This window comes from Corapipo altera, unplaced genomic scaffold (assembly GCF_003945725.1).
Source record: "Corapipo altera isolate COAL_440 unplaced genomic scaffold, ASM394572v1 61305, whole genome shotgun sequence".
NCBI lineage: Eukaryota > Metazoa > Chordata > Aves > Passeriformes > Pipridae > Corapipo > Corapipo altera.
In genome coordinates this window covers 8153838-8172636 of record NW_020884909.1, presented here as the reverse complement: position 1 = coordinate 8172636, position 18799 = coordinate 8153838, and the positions used below count along the sequence as shown (strand labels likewise).

General features: G+C 45.6%; 1 protein-coding gene across 3 annotated transcripts in view; it reads right to left on the bottom strand.

Annotated features, from left to right (window-relative positions):
• PAX5 (paired box 5) overlaps nt 1-18799 on the bottom strand; it is a 128272-nt gene that overhangs the window by 40127 nt on the left and 69346 nt on the right. The gene's annotated exons all lie outside the window — the stretch shown is intronic.

Sequence of the window (18799 nt, the reverse complement as noted above, 5' to 3'; positions counted from 1 at the left end):
CTCCATCTGAAACCACCCAAGGTAGCATGTACCTTACGTTGCACCCAGCACAAAGGTGCTCCAGGAGCAGAGACCAGCATCTCCCCAGGCTTCATCTCAGGCTGCCACACCCTCTCCACCCCTGCCAAAAGCATATCCTGCCCCAGACCTGCCGAGCAGCACAGAGCAGAGCCCCGTCCCCCCCCACCCCCCCACCCCATGGCTCAATACACAGGCTGCTCTTCATGTCTTTCCAGAAAGCAATTTTAGAAATGCAGGTTTGCATTAAGAAAGCTGGAAATGAAGAGATGCTGCCACATCAGCCCACAGGATCATGCAAGAACCTGAGCAGGTGCTTCCAGTGCCATCCGACTCAGTCTGCAGTTCTACAGCCCTTTGCCCAGCAGCCTCTGCATGGGAGGAATCCTGACACTGCCTTCATGCAGGCATGCCACATAATGGCTGCTGCAGGGCATCAGCAAAATGGATAAACTTCTTCCAAAAGGCCACCCAGCTGGATGAACTTGGCTTTAGGTTGTGCTCCCTCTGAAATGCCTCACGTGGTCTCTAAGACCCCATATTGTGATGGGAGGAGGATGGCACCCATTCTGAGCTCTTGTTCCTGGCCCTGTCACATGGCACAGCCTTAGTCAGGTGCCTGCAAATGTCAGTGGCAAAGAAAGGGACCTGCATTGGTGCTGGTCTGCTGCCGGGACCCCTGGGGACCACTGCCCCTAGGAGCCTGAACATGTTGTTCTCTTTATTGGTGGGAGCAGCAGCCTCCCTGCCACACTGGGCACCGGTTACCCCAGACATGAGGCAGCTGTAGAATGCTATAGCCAGGCATGCCATCACTTAACATCCAAAAAACCAAAAACAAGTAATTGGCAGAGACGTTTTTGGGGAGCCACTTCATCTCTGTGCAGCAAGCCCAAATTTCCAGCCTATCTTAGTTAAACCCATTACCAGAACTGACTATAACTCTGAAAAATCCAGCTTCCACTTACAAAAGCTCTTCTCTTGCCCAGTTCCAACTGTTATCCTAAAGAAAAGGTTTTGGTCAAACGTACAAGTCTGTTATCGGGAAAAGGACCTGATGAGTTCAGTCAACTGGCTCCTGAGCCCCTTACCACCTGGGGATCAGTATGTGTCACCCATGATGTGCCCAGTTAAGTGGCACAGGGCAGTGGAGCACTGGAACCAGAGACAATCATGTCTCAAAAAAACTATCTGGTTTTATCGCGTACAAATCACTGCTCTGCACTGAGCACAACAGCACCTCAGTCATTACTGCCTTGGGTCCAGAGCCACTGGGCACATGAACAAAAGTGGTTCAGACTTTGCGTCCCACCAATGCCTACAGGATGGCATCTCACCCCATTCTGCTGGGAAAGGAGATGTCACCAGCGCGGGACCCCAACACACTGAATTGCTGCTGTTAATGAATAACTTCCCTCCTGTGGTCATCTTGCTCTATTTGTGGACATCAAACCCAGTGCAGTGTGCTTACTGTGATGAGTTACCTCTCCTGCACCTAATTAGAGGCAGATAAAACAGTGGTAACACACAGATCACCTGTAATGATTTTGCTGACTCGATTATTCTTCTGACAATTAGCTCTGGCTGCCAAAGCCTCACAGGAATGTCAAAGTCTACTTCCTACAAAGCAGGTAATGTCACAGGTATGACCATGAAATCAATAATGAGGCACAGCTCTTGCAAAGGGCATCCAGGTCAGATGGAACAGCCCTTAAATTAAACATTGATAAGCAGAACACAATTATCCATCATGTTTAAGTGCCTGCGTGAAATTAGCAGCCAGGGAGTGCGAGCAGTGGGGGAAAGATTAGTGAAGGAGGTATTGAAATGCACAGTGTCCACTGTGACTGGGGCTGCAAGTGCTCATGACAGTGGCACTGTAATCTGCTATCAAAGCCATAAAATTTATATTAAGCACACTGCACTGAAACAGAGACTGCAGATGTGGGTCTATTTTTCTCATCATCTGCAAGGCAGCAGCAAATGTCCAAAGCTGCCCTTTGGAGCAAGTGTGTCTGGTACTCTTCCCATTGACACAACTTCACTTTCAAAAAAGAGGCAGGGCAAGGAAAAGAGAAAGGAAGGAAGAACAATGCTTTCTAGCAAAGCAACAATGCAGTGGAGAAGTACAGACAAATACTCCCATGTTTTCTCTGCAGAAAACTCCCATGTTTTCTCCAGGAGTCCTGGAGCTAGAGTGCTCTGCACTTGCCACCTTCTTTTCTGTACAATCTCCTTTGGCTGCTGCTGCATAAAATTCCTGTCCCTTCTTCCGTGCAGCCACAGAGCTCTTGCACTCTAGGAACAACTCAAGAGTCCTGCTTCTCACATACTTTTTAGGGTTGCTAGAATGAAGTTTTTTCTGCAGAGCTGAGCTGAGCTGCACCATTATCCACCTTGATCTTTAAAGTTCCCCTGATTCTCTTCACCCTCCCATAACACACGCAAGGTTAGAATTCCCCAGCTTGACCCCTTCATTCAACGCACACATTCACACTGTATTGGAGGGGATACCTGTGTGAGGACTAGGGAAAGATACTCTGACAACATCTCTGTAAGGACCCACCCCTATCCTAAGTCTTGTGTGGCTGACAATTGGCCACACATTAAAATGCATCAGCATAACAGAATCTTGCCCTGGCCTATGATAAGCAACATCTTCATGCCTCACAAGGTTTCCCTTTGTCAACACCAGCATGGGGCTAGTAGGGCCACTAGTGGTCAGGGTGGAGCCAGGCTTGGCTTGGCTAGGTCTCCAGTGCCCAGCTCCATGTGTGGAGGGACGTGGGAAAGTGTGGGGATGCATGGGAATGCATGATAGAACGATAGAGAGCATCTCACCACCCTCCAGATACACACTACCACAATCTCATCTCTAGTGTTTCATCTATCGGGGGGCACAGAGAGGAAGGGAGGGCAGATAGAGGTGAGTATGAGGATGATGAGATTTTATGGGAAGATACATGGTGGTCTGGACCTGTTGAATCCCTTTTGTGGGGCACTTCCCCTCCCACACCTACCTGGAGAACAGAAGACGAGCAACAGGTCACAAGCAGCATGGGTCACACGGCTGTGGCTGGAGCAGCACCCTGCAGGAGAGGGTGCTCTGGGGAGCTGGGTCTGCCTGGCATAGCCCACAAATCCCACACAGGTGCTTGTCTCTGCACTGCTCCTGCGTGTCTAAACCCTGGGAAAACCTCTGTTAATGAGGAGCACAGTGCGTCCGAAAGGAGGGGCCAAACAGGCACAACAGAGCATCTTCAGGCACACAGTGAATAGGAGGTAGCAGACCACAGACTTCAGGTTCACCTTTATACTACTGTATAAAGCAAGGATATTTTTTAACGAAACCTTTACATTAGAGACAGAAATGCCCCCAGAAAATTCGAAGGGTGGAAACCTGGATTATGCAAGTAGAGAGCTGTTCATCTGTGCGTTTTAACTCCTAAACTGAGAGTTTATGTGAAAAGCTCTGAAGATGCTAGAATATTTGATTTTCCTTTAAAAAAAATTTCAAGTCTCATTTTCAAGTTTAGGATTACTTTTCTATGTAAAATGTAATGTACTGAGGACAGACACAAAATGTGTCCCAAACAAAACCAAGAAGTGCACACTGCTCTGGGCCAGTTTTACCTTGTTTAGTAATTTCAATTGTTAAAATTTCTTCAGATCTGGGGGCTTTGGGTGGGGTTTTTTGTTTGTTGGTTTGTTTTTAATAGGAAACAGACCTGAACAAAGTAAAAATATTGAATATTTTCACAGGTAGGAAAACCTATTCTCCCCTGTTTTAGTTTCAAGTATGGCTCAGCACACGGTGGCAGCCGTTGGATCTGCAAGGCCTTGCCACAGCCAAAAGGGAGGCTGGACCCTGTGTGTGGGATGGTGCCCACAAAAAGGGCTATGGTGGCCCAAGAAGCCACAAAAAGGGCTATGGTGGCCCAAGCTTGGATAAGGCCCCACTGACTCCTGGTCCAGGGCTCGGTCCCTCCACCAGTGTGGTAGAGAAGAGCCTCCCCAGACCCCAGGTTTCAGGAGCAGGGGAAGGCAGCTTGCCCTGGCCTTGACAGGATGGGACCTGCTGGTGGTCAAAATGAGATCTCAAAAATGAGACTCCAGTTCCATACCACTGAAATGGAGAGTTTTAACTGAAATTCAGCTGGTTTCCGGTCTGCTGACACCTTCTCTGGAAAGTAGCCCGAAATTGGCTCCTCTCCCCATTTATATTTCCATGGCTCACAGTGCAAGATAGGAAGAGCCAAAATTGAGACAGTTAGCATGTGGGAACTGATGAAGCAGCATGAGGGAAGCCAAGCCAGCTTCCACAGGCTCTGGAAAGGAAACAGAGCAAGGAATGCAGCCTAGAAGCACGGATGCAAAAAGGTGTGCATGGGACAGAGAAAAACATAGGCTTGTCCTCCTGCTTTGGTTATACCACTGGTGCCAATTATACAGATCTGCAGTTTTCACTCTTTCAAAAGGGATTTACTGCACATTAAGTGCTTTCCTCAGCAATCTGTGTTGATTTGGAAATGACATCAAGTGTTTCCTTTGAAGGCAAAAACCCCATGTGTCTACTTATCTGAGAGACCAGTTAGCCTCCTCCTGTCAAATCGACATGTTTAAAGGGGAGGGAAAAGATCTCACGTAAAAATAATGGGCTTGCCACCATGGCAGGTCTTAGACTAGAAAATGTTATTTTTTGGTCAAGTGCCATTCATCACTCAGTGTAATTCACAAGAAGCAATGAAATGAAACTTTAAGATAGAAATAATAAACCCAAGTTTAAATAGTTCAGCATTACATAAATGCAGAGCAAACCAAAATCAAAAGCCAAAATATAAAATAACAATCCTAAAACAAAACACCTCTTCCTGCTAAAACGAGGAAAGTGTGAGTTTAGTTGTTTTCCTGCTACTGTGTAATATGCTTCTGCATTTCATATCACCTCACATCTCAGGTCTGAACAGTCTTACACACCTCACAACCACCACCAAATTAAAGATGGGTTTTTTTCATCCCATTATTTCTAAAATGTACTCTAGCCAGCATGCTACATTCAATGAATGAAAGAAGTAGGAGAATTAAACCACGCAATGAAACAGCTTTCTGACGAATAAAGCTATGGAAATTTTAGGCTCCATTTACTTCTCAATCTAATTTTGCCCTCCAATGCACATTATGTCTGAAATGGGATCTCATGTGGTTTGATCAGTGCTCTTAACGGATACAGAAGCAACATATTCCCTTTATTGTTGTTTCCTTTCTGCAGCACAGCAATACTTCTCATAAGAGCAGCACAGCAGGCTCAGGGAGACTGTCTCCACAGTAATCACTGTGCTGCTGGGAAGACGCAAGATGACCAAGATGATTAGCACCTTGAAAAGTTTGTGATCTGGAGGATCCCTGTTCCTGCAACTGCCCAGCTAGGTGTTCAATACTCCACAAAAATCACAAGAGAGAATGCATTACGAAGAGATCTTTAAATAAAATATTTTTTCCTTTTGTTTCTTTTTCACTGTTTGAATTTTTGCAAAAGCCCAGAAGCTGTTTTCTATTCTCTCTTTGCAATAGAGGAGACTAAAAAGAAATAACCATCAATTTGTGAAGAGTTACAAACTCTTCTCACTGTAACAGGGCTCCAGACACTGGAACTATAGGAAAAAAACAAACAGTAGCAATTATAGCGTAGAAACTAGAGCACTGTTAGCAATTTACTGTGGTGCCATGGATGGCCCCGAAAACTAATGTATATGTAGGGGGAGAGGTGGCTGGCCTGCAACCTCTCTCTCTTCAAGAAATGGAAATGCAGAATGTTTCCAACCTCACATGTTCAGCCCATTTAACAAATCTCATTTATGAGTTTAGAAAAGGGATAAGCATGGCAAAGCCAGCCCTGGGGAGCAGTTCAGCACACTTTGCAGGTCCATAGCCTTGGCTCAGGTTGGGAGCTGCCCTTGGGACAGAGAAACTGTTCCCAAGGGAGAGCATTCTTCAGTAGGGCTCAGACCTTCAGGATTCAGTCTGGAGACTTGACCAAAAGATCTCGCTGTCCACAGACAACTCGGCAGCAGCACAGGCAGCTGCCTTGCCTGTACCAGGCCATGAATCCATCTCTGGGACCTTCCCACGGCAGTGCATGAGGAAAAGCATGGAGACATCCTCTCCATCACTGTCTACCACCACAGCCATTCCATGATGGGCATCTGAGGATGCTCCTGACCTGGTACCCTACACACCGTGAGCATGGCTGCCACTAGCTAGGGGTGCTGGGCTGTGATGGGAACTGCCTGAAAAGGCCCTGCAGGCGCAGATGTCGCTCCAGAGCATCTGTACTATGATATGTGATATATGATATGATATATGATTCCAGGCAGGGCAGCCCACCTCCTCCTCCCAGCCTGGCAGCTGAGAGTACGCTGCCCCCAGGTCTGAGGACTACACATGATGGCCTGGGGAGGCTCCTAGAATCCAGGCAAGCCTGTGTTGTCAGGCTGCTGAGCACTGGGTCCCTGACATGACCTGGTAGGCTGGGATGGCACTGGCAGGGAGGGGGCCTCATGCTCCTCAGCTGTGTATGGGAAAGCGGGAAAGCAGGCAACCAGGCAAGAGGGGAGGACATGGGTTTCCAGGCATCTTGTAAAGGACAGCAGTGACATCCAGAGGGCCTTTGCAAGCAGTGAGAGCAGGAGGAGAAGCTCAGGCACCACGCAAACCTGCCTTGATGGCAATCCCTTTGGTCCCAAGCTGGAGCAGTGAAACTGCTGGTACTTCCTCCCAGCAGTGCCCACCCCAATGTGCCAGCAGGTCACCACCTGGGGCTCTGGATGTTGAACTGGGCTTGGGACAGCAGCAAAGTGCTGGGGCTGCAAGCACTTGGCCACACACCAGGCAACCTAGGGCTTCACTGTCCCACCTGCTCTCATGCAGACAGACACCTTCCCATGCAGGGGAATCCTGTCAACACTGACATGGGTGGGCACAACCTGGCAGCCTACTGGTGCATCCAGAGACAGAAACATCTGAGCATATTGACAACAGGTTATTCAACTTGCTATACAAGCACAGAGGGAAAGAAAACCCAATGGCTTCCACCAATCTGTTTTGCAGCAACATTAAACCCATACTGATATTTTCATCTCACAAGAATCAGTATTTATGATCTGCATCTGGAATTAATCTGAGATGGAGACATTTCCAATCCAAGCATCATTGCTAATGTCATCGGCAGTTTTCTAGTCACAAGAGAAATATTTACACCCTAAATTTACACCCTAGATTTCAACATCCTAATTAGGGTTCAACAAAGTCCAGATCGACAACCCATGTACTATTTTTCTGGTATTTCTGTAATGCTTTTTTTTACCTGGAATAAGTTAAAAAGTTGAAATCAGGCACTATACCTGAATTCTGTGATGGAAATAGTGAAGCTGCAGAAATATTGTCACACTTGGGTTTCACTGTTTACCATTAAGTATTCTCTGTTGTCAAGTTTGAAATATTTTATTCTCTTTAGTTGAAGGAACCTGAAACATCTTATTTGAAATCACTTTAAGACAAATTGATTTTTCATCTGCCCTGTGCAGTAGCAGGACCAAGTTCAGGTGTCCAAGTCTCACCTCTTTCTGAGCTGCCTGGTGAGAAGCCATCATCTCTCATAACATAGTCAGATGTGTACCTCAACTGATGCACCATGTAGTTCAGAAAATAACACATGTATGGATTACTTTATGGGAAGCAACCTTCAGTGAGTTCAGACTAGAGGAGAGAAGGAGATGGGGAACTGGCTCCAAGCCACAGTGGGAGATTCCCCTTCTGCCACATTAATGCAGGGCTGAAGCAGCCCATGAGTACCAGCACCAGGATGGGGGGATGTTGCACTGGTGCCCAAGTCCATGGGGCATCTCCACCCATCCTGAGAGCCAAGGGCTTTGCAGCCTGCCTGGGTCTGGGTAAGACACTCAGGGCTTGCCCTGTCCTCAGGCATCACCCTCCACCTGGGAGTTCCCAGCTCACATTTCTCACTGTCTGCACCACAGCTGAGGATGTCAAGCAGGGACAAAAGCAGGGTAGGAGAGTGGACAGAGGAGGTCCCCGGTGCCCGTCACGGCATCAGGATTTATAACTGTATTAAATGTCATGACAGTTGGTCACAATAAATCCGCTCCCCTTCTTCCCAAATCAGATACAATAAAAGCTTTGGCAGTGAAAGTCATTCATCATCATAAAGACTTCAGATGTTCCAGCCATCAATTTCACTCACATTCTTAATACACTGGAGAGGAGTGCTGGAGTTTTAGGGGGAAAAAAAGAGCAGGAGAGAAGAAAGGGAGAAATAATTAAAAGAAAACATGATGAAAGATTGGTCAGGAATAATTAGAAAGCTCAGAGAAAGGAGTCACTTCAGGACAGCACTTCTGATGATGGGGGCAGAAGTGCTCTGCTCTCTACGGGGTATATGTGATGCTGAGCAAAGCTGCCAGGTGTCCCTACTACCCCAATGGGTCCACTGAGGAGGAGGGGCTGGGACCATGTTCTGGAGGGGTGACGGAATGCCACCCTGACTCCCCTCTTCTCTCCAGTCCTGTGGTGCCACCACTGGTCCCTGCTGCTTTGTAGTGGGGCCAGAGGAATGGTGGTGAGCGTGGGGGCTGGCTCTGGTGGAGCACCAGCCTCACAGCAATGACAGTGCCTTCCCCTCTGTGGGGGCTGCAGATCCACTCTTCCTCAGCAGGAGAGACACCCCCCCATCAGAGGCCTGCTGCAGCTGAGGGGCCTCAGAGCAGCCGCCACAGAAAGGGAGTGCTTGGCTGAGGGTCTGCAGGCAGTGCCTTGCAGAGGAAAGCACAAAGGTAACCCTGCAGTCTATGAACCCTCAGGTGAGGTGACACACAGAAGCAGTGGCTTTGCATTACTCCAAGGGGCCAAGCACGGGGACAGGCACCACTGCCCACCACAGAGTGGTCGAGGAAGGGAGGTAGTGTCACATCCAAGGAGCATCACAAAGCTGTTTTATCCATGTCATAGTAGGGCCCACCGATACCCCCCTCATATCTTAAGAACTTAAGAGCTTCTTTCATTAAAGCCTGAGTTGATATCAAGACTTGAAGGTAGTGAACACCCCAGCAGAACATGGACAAAATTTATCTCCTGAGTGGTGAGCCTGTGGTACTGCATGCTCAAGCCTGTTAAACAGCAGTGAACCCTTATACAATGAACTAGAGTGCACCTGGCCATGAGCTGGTGATCCCATCTCTACATGTCCCCAAAAGATCCAGTGTGCCTCCTGCAGCCTTGTGTGTCCTCACAGTGGGAGACCGCAGCAGCTACCTTGCACCTCTCGTGACCAACTATTTGACTTCAGAGCTAACACTGGTCACTGTAGGGTGGATGAAGCCATGGGAATGCTCTGGAACAGGATGTAGGGATGCATGGAACACCTCCTGGTGTGACCTCAGCAGCAACAGGCAAAGACACAAATAGCAAAGGCACAGTCCTGCACTCCTTCACCCTGCACATGTGCAGCTTACATGACACATGTCCCATATGTCCCTGTCACACCAGTTATTGCCAGTGTCTGCTCATTCCTGAGATAACTGTTCCCAGTGCAGTTCCACAGGGAAAGATGGGCAATGCTCCTCCAGACATCTCAGGGGACATGTGCAACTCTGTCACCTGGACTAGGCTGGGCAAAGCCCTGGCTCAGCAAGATCAGTTCAAGTTTTGCCCTCATCCAGTGCCTATCCCACTAGCTTTTCTGTCTCTGCACCAGACCTGGACACATTTAGGACTGCCTGTACTGGCTAGCATAGGCAGGTCAGGCAGCACAGGCAGCACAGGACACAGCTCCACTGTGAGCAGCTACTGGGCCTATTTAAGGTTACATTAATGCCTGGGAAAAGTTTTTGTCTATATTTCATAATTATAATAATATTAACAAAGACAGAAGGAGCAAAACCAAGGCCTCTGTTTAGCACCAAAAGTCTGATTTGCTGACAAAGCAAGTCTCATCCACATCTGCCACCATCCCACACATCTTTTGGACTTTGCAATTAGTACAACTGCAGCAGCATCTGCTACCTTCACACCGCACTCTTCCAAACCCTAGATCCTCCTGCAATCCTTAGTTACCTACAGTCCAGGACCATCCTTCCCACAGAGAATCCTCACATATGAGGAGGCCGCCAGGTCTGAACCCACAACTGCCAGAGCCGAAGCCTGCTGGGGAGGGGATAACCCACATGACCCCTCTCTAGAGGAATACTGCCTTTTTTCAGGAACTAGTGCTCAAAAAAAGGTACAGTGTCATCATAGAGCTGCCGAGCTCAAGGAATTCATGCTGTTGCAAAGAATATAGGATGAAAAGAAAAGCTCCAGAGGGACCCTGACAGTCCTTTCACTCTTTTAACTGAATTCAGTTTTCAGCCACCTTTTTGTGAAAATCCCAAGCCAGGTGTCAAGTCTGTGGCACCACAGGCAGTGCCTGTCCATGATGATTCTCAAGGGATTTCCACAAACAATATTCCTCATGCTGGTAGATGTGCCAGTTCCATTAAGCAGTTCAAAACCAGGCAACTCATATTTTGAGTGCCAGTGATGTTTTTCCTTTTTTTCCACTGCATTTTGCTTTTTGCATTTTTTTTTTTAATTATGGTTTAACATTTTTATGAGAAATAATACCAAAACCTGAAATTCACCCATTTTTAGTCTGATATAATACAAAGTCAAGAAGAAACAATGGTACATTACCAAAAAAAAGCCCCAGGTAGATTTATAAAATCTCTATTCACAGCTAACACAGTCTTTTCCAAGGACAGCACTACAGGAAGAGCTCTTTCAAAAAATATAATAGAGAACATAAGCAAGAGCTTTCCTCACAAAATATACTGCAGCATTATTAAAACAAGATTTGGAACACTTCACACTTTGCAGCTTTTCTTTCTTGAATCCTTTACAGTTTCTCTCAGATTTCTCCCAGATTTCTCCTAGATTAAAAAAAAAGGCATGCTGCCATTTCTAGGGGATGGTAGGAAGGTGAGAGCAGGCAGCAGACAGTAAGAGTACTTGTGGTATGCTCTCCATTGCCCAGGGGTGCCCTGGAATGATCTTTGTTTTACCATTCCCTCTACTCCCTTTCCAGCACTGCTAAGGCCACCATTAACCATGCCGCCAGTGCCACATTCACAGGGCTTTTAAATCCTTTCAGGAAAGAGGATTCACCACTGCCCTAGGCAGCCTATGCCAGGGCTGGACAACCCTTTTGGTGAAGATATTTTCCCAATATCAGACCTAAACCTTCCCTGACACAACTTGAGGCCATTTCCTCTCATCCTGTCACCATTACTCTGGGAGCAGAGCCCAACTCCCACCTGGCTCCAACCCTCCTGTCAGGGAGTTTTAGAGAGTGAGAGGGTCCCTCCTGAGCCTTCCTTTCTCCAGACTGAGCCCCCTGAGCTTCCTCAGCCACTACACATCAAAATTGTTCTCCAGACCTTTCCCCAGCTCCATTGCTTGTCATTGAACACACTCCAGTACCTCAATGTCTTTTGGAGGTGTTTTCAACCACTATCATCAAAACAATTACCTTGTCCTAGAAATAATTTCTGTAGCCTGACTCAAACTGCCATTAGGCTTTATTTTTGTGTTGTGCAGATGCACAGATGCCAACACATCTCTCTACTCACCTGGAAATATCATTTTGGTGGCTTGCACAGACACTCTCAGATGTTTTGTTATTGTTCTGGGCCAAAAAAAGGAATTTAGGAAGCATTTATGCTAACTCGAGTGTTTTCCTTTCTTTTTTTTTTCTTTTATTTTTCTTTTTTTTCATTATTTCCAGTTTGGAGATCTATAGCAGATTTACATCATTTCTCTGGCAGTGAGAAGTGCTGCCTGTGGGTTGAACTGGCCTTGGATGCCCTAAAGCCACCAGCCAGCTCTGCACACCTGAATCCCTGGTTGCCATGGTGGTGGGTGGCACAGGTGGGTGAGAGTCCCCAGGACCCAAACACCAGCACAAAACTGTGCATGTACCCAGCAGGACATTTTCCACCTGTGGGTGCCGAGTTGGTTTGATGCCCTTTTTTGGTTTTTTTAGGGCATTTCAGACCAGGGTAATGCAAGAAGAGGCTGCTCAGCATGTTTGCAGAACAAGCCCCAGCCTTGCCACAATCAGGGCAACACAGGGGCACCAGAACCCTCTTGTCTTAATTCTCTTGCCATCACTGCTTTATTTAAAATTGTATTTATTATCCATACCACAGCGGTATTGGGGGCAGGGAGAAACAGATTTAATTAATTAGAGATTGCAAAATCCTTAAGTAAAAGATGCTATGTAAATGCAAATTGTTATTATACATGCATTGCACAAAACATGTTTACCACAGTTAAATTCGACATTTAAATCCACAGCCAAACTCCCAACAGAGTCAGGCTGTACATCATCAAAAGAGGCAGTTAATAGCCTGAGTCTTAGTGGGGTACAAGTGCCCTCGTTTGCTTTCTCAAATGCGCTTGTTCTTTTTTAATGACAAGATAAGAATTCATAAAAATGGAAAAACTCAACAGTGTTGCACTTAGACTCTGTACTATCATTAAAACTGGCACTTTCGTTTTTCAGATTGGCTGCCTTTCCACGGAAGGTTATGTGGCCTTTTTTCAAGTCTTTAACATGACAGGCCCTATTGGGAGTAACAAAGAGATTATTGGAAAATGCATCTGTACTTTTATCTATTAAATGTAGAAACTAAGCTGTAAATCTTAGCATTATGCTTCACTGGAAACCAGCCATCTACCAACACTGATTTGCACTTCAGGTCAGTCCCACAGAAATCAAAGTATAAGTCAGTGATAATGTTTAAACACAGATCAACATTTCCATGTCAGGATAGATTATATGACCAAAATATAGTGGCCTCAGAAGAAGATTTTTTATTATTGCTATAGAAAATATATATTGCTTTAGACAATTAGACAACAACAACAACAAAAACAAACAAACAAACACCAAAGCATTTTTCCAAAAGAAAAAGCAATTTCAACAAAATCAAACCTTTTCTTTACTTCCTTCAAAACCATGTTGATTTGGGGATAGGGTAGTGAGTGGAGAAAAAAAAGGAAGAAGGAATTGTGAAAATTTTACATAAGTCTTATTTCAAAGAGTTGGAACAGGAAGTATAAATTGAAACTACTTTTTATTATTAGAAATGCAAATATTTTTTGAAACCAAAATAATTGAAATACTTTCATTCAGCTGGTGAAAACACTGCTGGAAAACTGTTGTTGACCATTAGCTGGATAACAGTTCCCTCCAGGACTTTTGTGTGACCCTTCTTTCTCTGTGGGCCAGGTCCATTCCACCCACACAGGTCCAGTGTAAGCTAAGCACTCTTCATTCTCTCGATAGCCATTGGAAAGACCCAGCCACCCACTGATAAGAATCACTAACTTTATATCCAAAATTAATGAGAAAAGACACCTTCTAGTCCTAATTCAATATCTAATCTCTAACCTGTGGAGAGAGGAAGGCTTCCCCAGACCCCTCGACCCAAACGCTGTTTTCTAGGGTTGTTCAGATGAATCCTCCATCCACAGGCTGAGAAAGATCTGTTACTCAGATCTTCCGGAAGTGATCTGTGTCTCACTGCCACTTGATTTCTTGTTGAAAAAACAAGGAGTCCTTTTGGATTGCATTGAGCTAAATGCTGAAATCTATTGGTGTTTTATCCTGGCAAGAGATCAGACTGGAATTTTAGAGAAGCAACTCCTTTCCTCCTATTGAAGGCATCAGAATCCATAGTGGCTACCAATACTAAAGTCCTCAGGGAGAATTTGATTTTGACATGGTTTCCAGTCTAACTGCACTACCACCGTGCCTAGCTTCAGAAGTGACCAGTAGTATCTGCCATTCAACAAAACCTAGCAAAACACTGGCTCATAAATTGCAGCCACAGCACAATGGGATGAACAAAGAAGAATGAAGAGTTAGGAAGCAGATGAGACTGAGCACTCCTAAGGAAAAACACACTAAGAGGCTGGGTGAGGACTATATGTCACAGCAGAATAGTAACAAGAAACATCTCGTCCTTTGACCTACATTTATCCCATTTTAGCATCTTTGTTCCCTAACTACAAAAATGGAACATAATTCTCAGGAATATGGATTGTTATTCCTTACTCTCCCTGTATGGGTGTGTAAGCTGTGAGGAGGACCAAATAAGCAAAAGCTGATGGAAGTGTGCCCTCATGAAAGAAGATCAGCCTCCTCTACTCCAACATCTGGCAGAGGAACCAAACCAAAGCCCCCTGACAACACTTTACCCTGTGATGCTTCTTTTAATAGAGTGATATAGAGTTCACATCATACCCCACTGCAGTGAATCATGCCCCTGGGTGAGACTGGCTAACAACCACTCTTGGCTCTGCCACTGCAAACCGACCCCATTGCCAGACACAGCCAGGGTTGCTGTGGGTTGATCAATCCACCCTTGGCACTGTACTGGAGAGCCACATAAAGGTGCCAGCTTAACATGGCTTTTTCCTCTCAGAGTGATACCAACCATGCTGAAATCAGCAAGTGGGAGCAAGAAAAATGCATGTGCAAGTAATTAGTAACAATCACAGGCTGCTTGGAAACTGCTGACGACAGCAGCAATGAGCTGGGCACATGTCAATGGCTTGTATATGGAGAGAACACTTAGGGACCGTGGCAGCACACAGTGATGGAAGGGGTTTCTTTAAACTTAATATTTAATGTGGCATAAAATTGATGCAGAGAAAGTGAGTGGTTCTTTAATCAGATATATTTGGCTGGTGGTCCATAATACAACGATTATGGCTGAAGCAATACTGAGAGCTGTCACTAAATTTTTCCTTAGCAGCAAGTATTCGCATGAATGCCAATGTTTCAGCAATCCTTTGGTTTTCAAGAACCATTCCAAATGTTTGGATATGCCAGCTGGCTAAGAGAGAGAAATTTTACATTTTCTATCCACAACTGCACAGAAGATCTTTGTCATCTCGAACCTTTACCAGCTACATCACAGCCTGGCAACAAGAACAACGAAAAACTGTAACCATAGTTCACTCAAGACCTCTGTTCTCAGACTTATTTCCATTACATTCTTACAGTCTGTCTTACAGATTTAAGACTGACGAGATGAAGTAGACTTAGTTCTCTTAGCATATGGCAGCTCAGACTGCTCCAGACTTTCTCATAAAAACTGATTAAGCTTGAATAGCAGATATAGTTATCGAAAGGACATAAGTGTTCTTGGCTCAAACTCCTGTTTTTCATATTTCAAGTTACTTACCGACTTTTCAGCCTTACCAATAGCCTTATTCTTTATTGAAGCATCATGCAATCATGTTCACAGCTTTGCTTCACACACACCAGAAGAGTTCCTGGTACAAGTGACACAACTGCTCTGGATACCACAACTCATTTGCCAATGTTTTAAGCAGGTCTTGGCCTTATGACAGTGAAGCTTTTACAAAAGTGTTTATAATCTGGAATGTCAACTGAGAAGTGAGGTCTGTCTCAAGGCATTAGCAACACCAGATACAGACTTTGATAATTTTGTGGACTTTTATCCAACTAACTCTCACTTTTTTACCTGAAAACACACTACCTAGCATGACTAAAACACGTTGTCCCCCAAGGCTTTTAGTCTCCTTCTCTGAGTTTGATCAGATAAATCACAGCCTTTCTGGAACAAGGAAGAGTGGAAACACTCAAAAAAGGGTGAAGAAATTAAAAGCAATGGAACTACCTGAATCTCAAGAGAAGACCAGAGATCAGGTTGGCCCCTCCTCCTCCAATGACAAGCAGTTCACAAATGAAATGCCATCACAGATCTGCAAGACTTGGACTCTGGATGGCCAGACTGAGGGGGACCCAGAACAAGGAGTTGGCTCTGGCAAGACTTCTCTCATGAACCAGGGTATGACCACTGAAGTAGGTCAGCTGATACAAAGCTGACCGTCCTCCAAGGGTTGCTGCCTTATCGATTACCTACCTCTACCCACCCAGCCCAGCCCTAGAACGCTAAACCACCACTGAATTTTACCACAGCTTTAGTCAGACAACAGACAACTAAAAAAGCTCTGAGAAGGCAGAGTAGGTAGTGCGTTTGCAGACATTTCTTGGACCTTGCACTCATAACCACCATTGTGCACCATTTCCCAATTCCTGATTTTCAGAGGTAACTATCACAGATGAAAGTCCTGTGGCAATACACAGCTTTGTGGTTACAATGGAAATAGGGTCAATAAAAGTGTATCCTTTTCCAAATCCCTTATCCTACTGAGGAAACAGGCTGGGAAAAGAGCTGTGACTGAAGAAATGAATTAATTTTGGGGAGAAAATAGAGAAGTCTGTCCACAACTAAAGTGAGAAATGCATCATCAAGCGTGCTATAATGGACATGCCTTGCACATTACAAAGCATGGCTTGCTGCTGAAGCCCTCCTGCTCCTGACAGTCTGCACATGCTTTCAGCTCCTCAGGAAAGAATCAGGGCAGGGGGCATGACTTGGGCGTATGGTACGTGACTGGTGCTGTACAACCCAGATTGTTATGCAGACTTCCGAGCACTTCTAGAGCATATCCAGCACAAAACAGTTCCTATGGCTATTTAAAAAGGAGGGAGGATAGCAGCTAAACATCCTCCTCCAAAAATATATCAAGAGACATACATTTTAAAAGGATTTTGGTATGCTCATGTAAATCTAAGTTTTATGAATGCAGGTGATAGAAGACTATACAGCACTATCAAACTAAAGATATAAATACCCACTGTCTTGAAAAACATGTTCTGTTGTAGCTCTCACTCTGTTATATTTAAGATTGATGGTAGCTTTTTTCTAGAGCTGCTGCTCATAAAGTCTGCTCCATGTTTTTGAGGACAACTAGCAAATTTAACATTTGGAACTTTTGCTCAAGTGTAGGTAACATCACAGGGACAACCTCTATAAAATCAATACTGAGCTCCGCAGTGTCACCTCTGTAGTTGGTTTTGCTCTAATAAATGATCAGCTAGCTCACCACATTTTAAGGAGGTAGCAACATGAGACATGCGAGAAGTGCTTAAACAAGTGTAAAAGAAGAAGTGCTGCTGATGTTTCAGCCAAAACAACAGCTCTTGGCTGAACCTCATTTTGGCCAGGAGTAGATCCTGGATGGGCTGTTCCTTAGAAGACAACAGAAGTGAGGGAGTATTCAGCTTCTCTATTATCATCTTGGTTTCCTAACTTTGGCCCATGATAATGCAACTCAGTAATCTCCTGCTACTTTGCCTCCCCCCAAGGACACAGCTCCCATCAGCTCCCACTGCGCACTGTGGACACTACCAGGCAGGAGATGCCCGCAGTACCTGCTCATGCAGTTAGAGGTGCTGCCAGGCTGCACAAATGTCTAACAGGGCACAAGGTTTGTCATGGGACAAACACTCAGGAGAAGGAACTAAAGGCAGCAGAATGCCCATGATGGATTGAGACAGCTTGGGTCTTCTGCAATGAGCAGCACTTCAGGCTTCAAAGAAAAATGCAGGGAATCATAGAATCATTTAAGCTGGAGTTCTGCAGAAGACAAGTGACAATAAATTGCCTGAGGAGAAATTACTTTTTAACTTTCATATGCTGTATGAGTGACTTATGACGACCAGCATAACGATTCATGTTTCTTCTTACATATTCCTTTCAGTTTCCTTCTATTCTATGATTTTATAGATAGCACAGACTCATAGAATCATAGAGTGAATTGCATTGGAAAAGTTCTCTAGTTCCACCCCCTTGCATGGGCAGGAACACCCTCCACTGGACCAGGTTACTCCAAGCCCTGTCCAATGTGGCCTTGAACATCTCCAGGGATGGGGCATCTACAACCTCTCTGGGCAACTTGTGCCAGTGCCTCATCACCCTCACAGTAAAGAATTTTTCCTAATATCTAATCTAAACCTAATCTCTTTCAGTTTAAATCCATTTTCCTTTGTCCTGTCACTCCAGGCCCTTGCAAATAGTCTCTCTCTATCTGTCTTGTGTGGCTCCCTTTAGTTACTGGAAGACTGCAGTTAGGTCATATCAAAGCTTCTCTTCTCCAGGCTGAACAATCCTAATTCTCTCAGCCTTTCCATACAGCAGAGGTGCTCCATCCTTTTAATCAACCTGATGGCCTCCTCTGGACTCACTCCAACAGGTCCATGTCCTTCCCATGCTGGGGGCCCCAGAGCTGGAGACAGCACTGCAGGTGGGGTCTCACCTGAGTGGGGCAGAGGGACAGAATCCCCCCCCCCCCCCCCTTACCTGCTGCCCACACTGTGGGATCAGCCCAGGACACAGGGGGTTTTTGTGCTGCCAGCACACGTGGCCACGGCATGTCCAGCCTCTGCCCCAGCAGCACCCCCAGGTCCTCCTCCCCAGGGCTTCTCTCAATCTGCTCATCCCCAGCCTGGATCGATCCAGAGGGCTGCCCTGACCCAGGTGAGCGCCAGCACTTGGCCTTGTTAAACTGCATGAGATTCCCATGGGCCACTTCTTGAGCTTGTCCAGGTTCCTCTGGATGGCTCTGTCCTTCAGGTATGTCACCTGTACCCTCAGCTTGGTGTCAATTGGTGAAGATGCCTTCGATCCCTTTGTCTACGTCATTAATGAAGATATTAAATAACACTGATACTGATAATGATTGATAATGAAGATATTAAATAAAACTGATCTCAATACAGACCTATGAAAGACATAAATATATCTGTATCAATGCTCTATCTCCTTATCTCATATAAGCCACATAC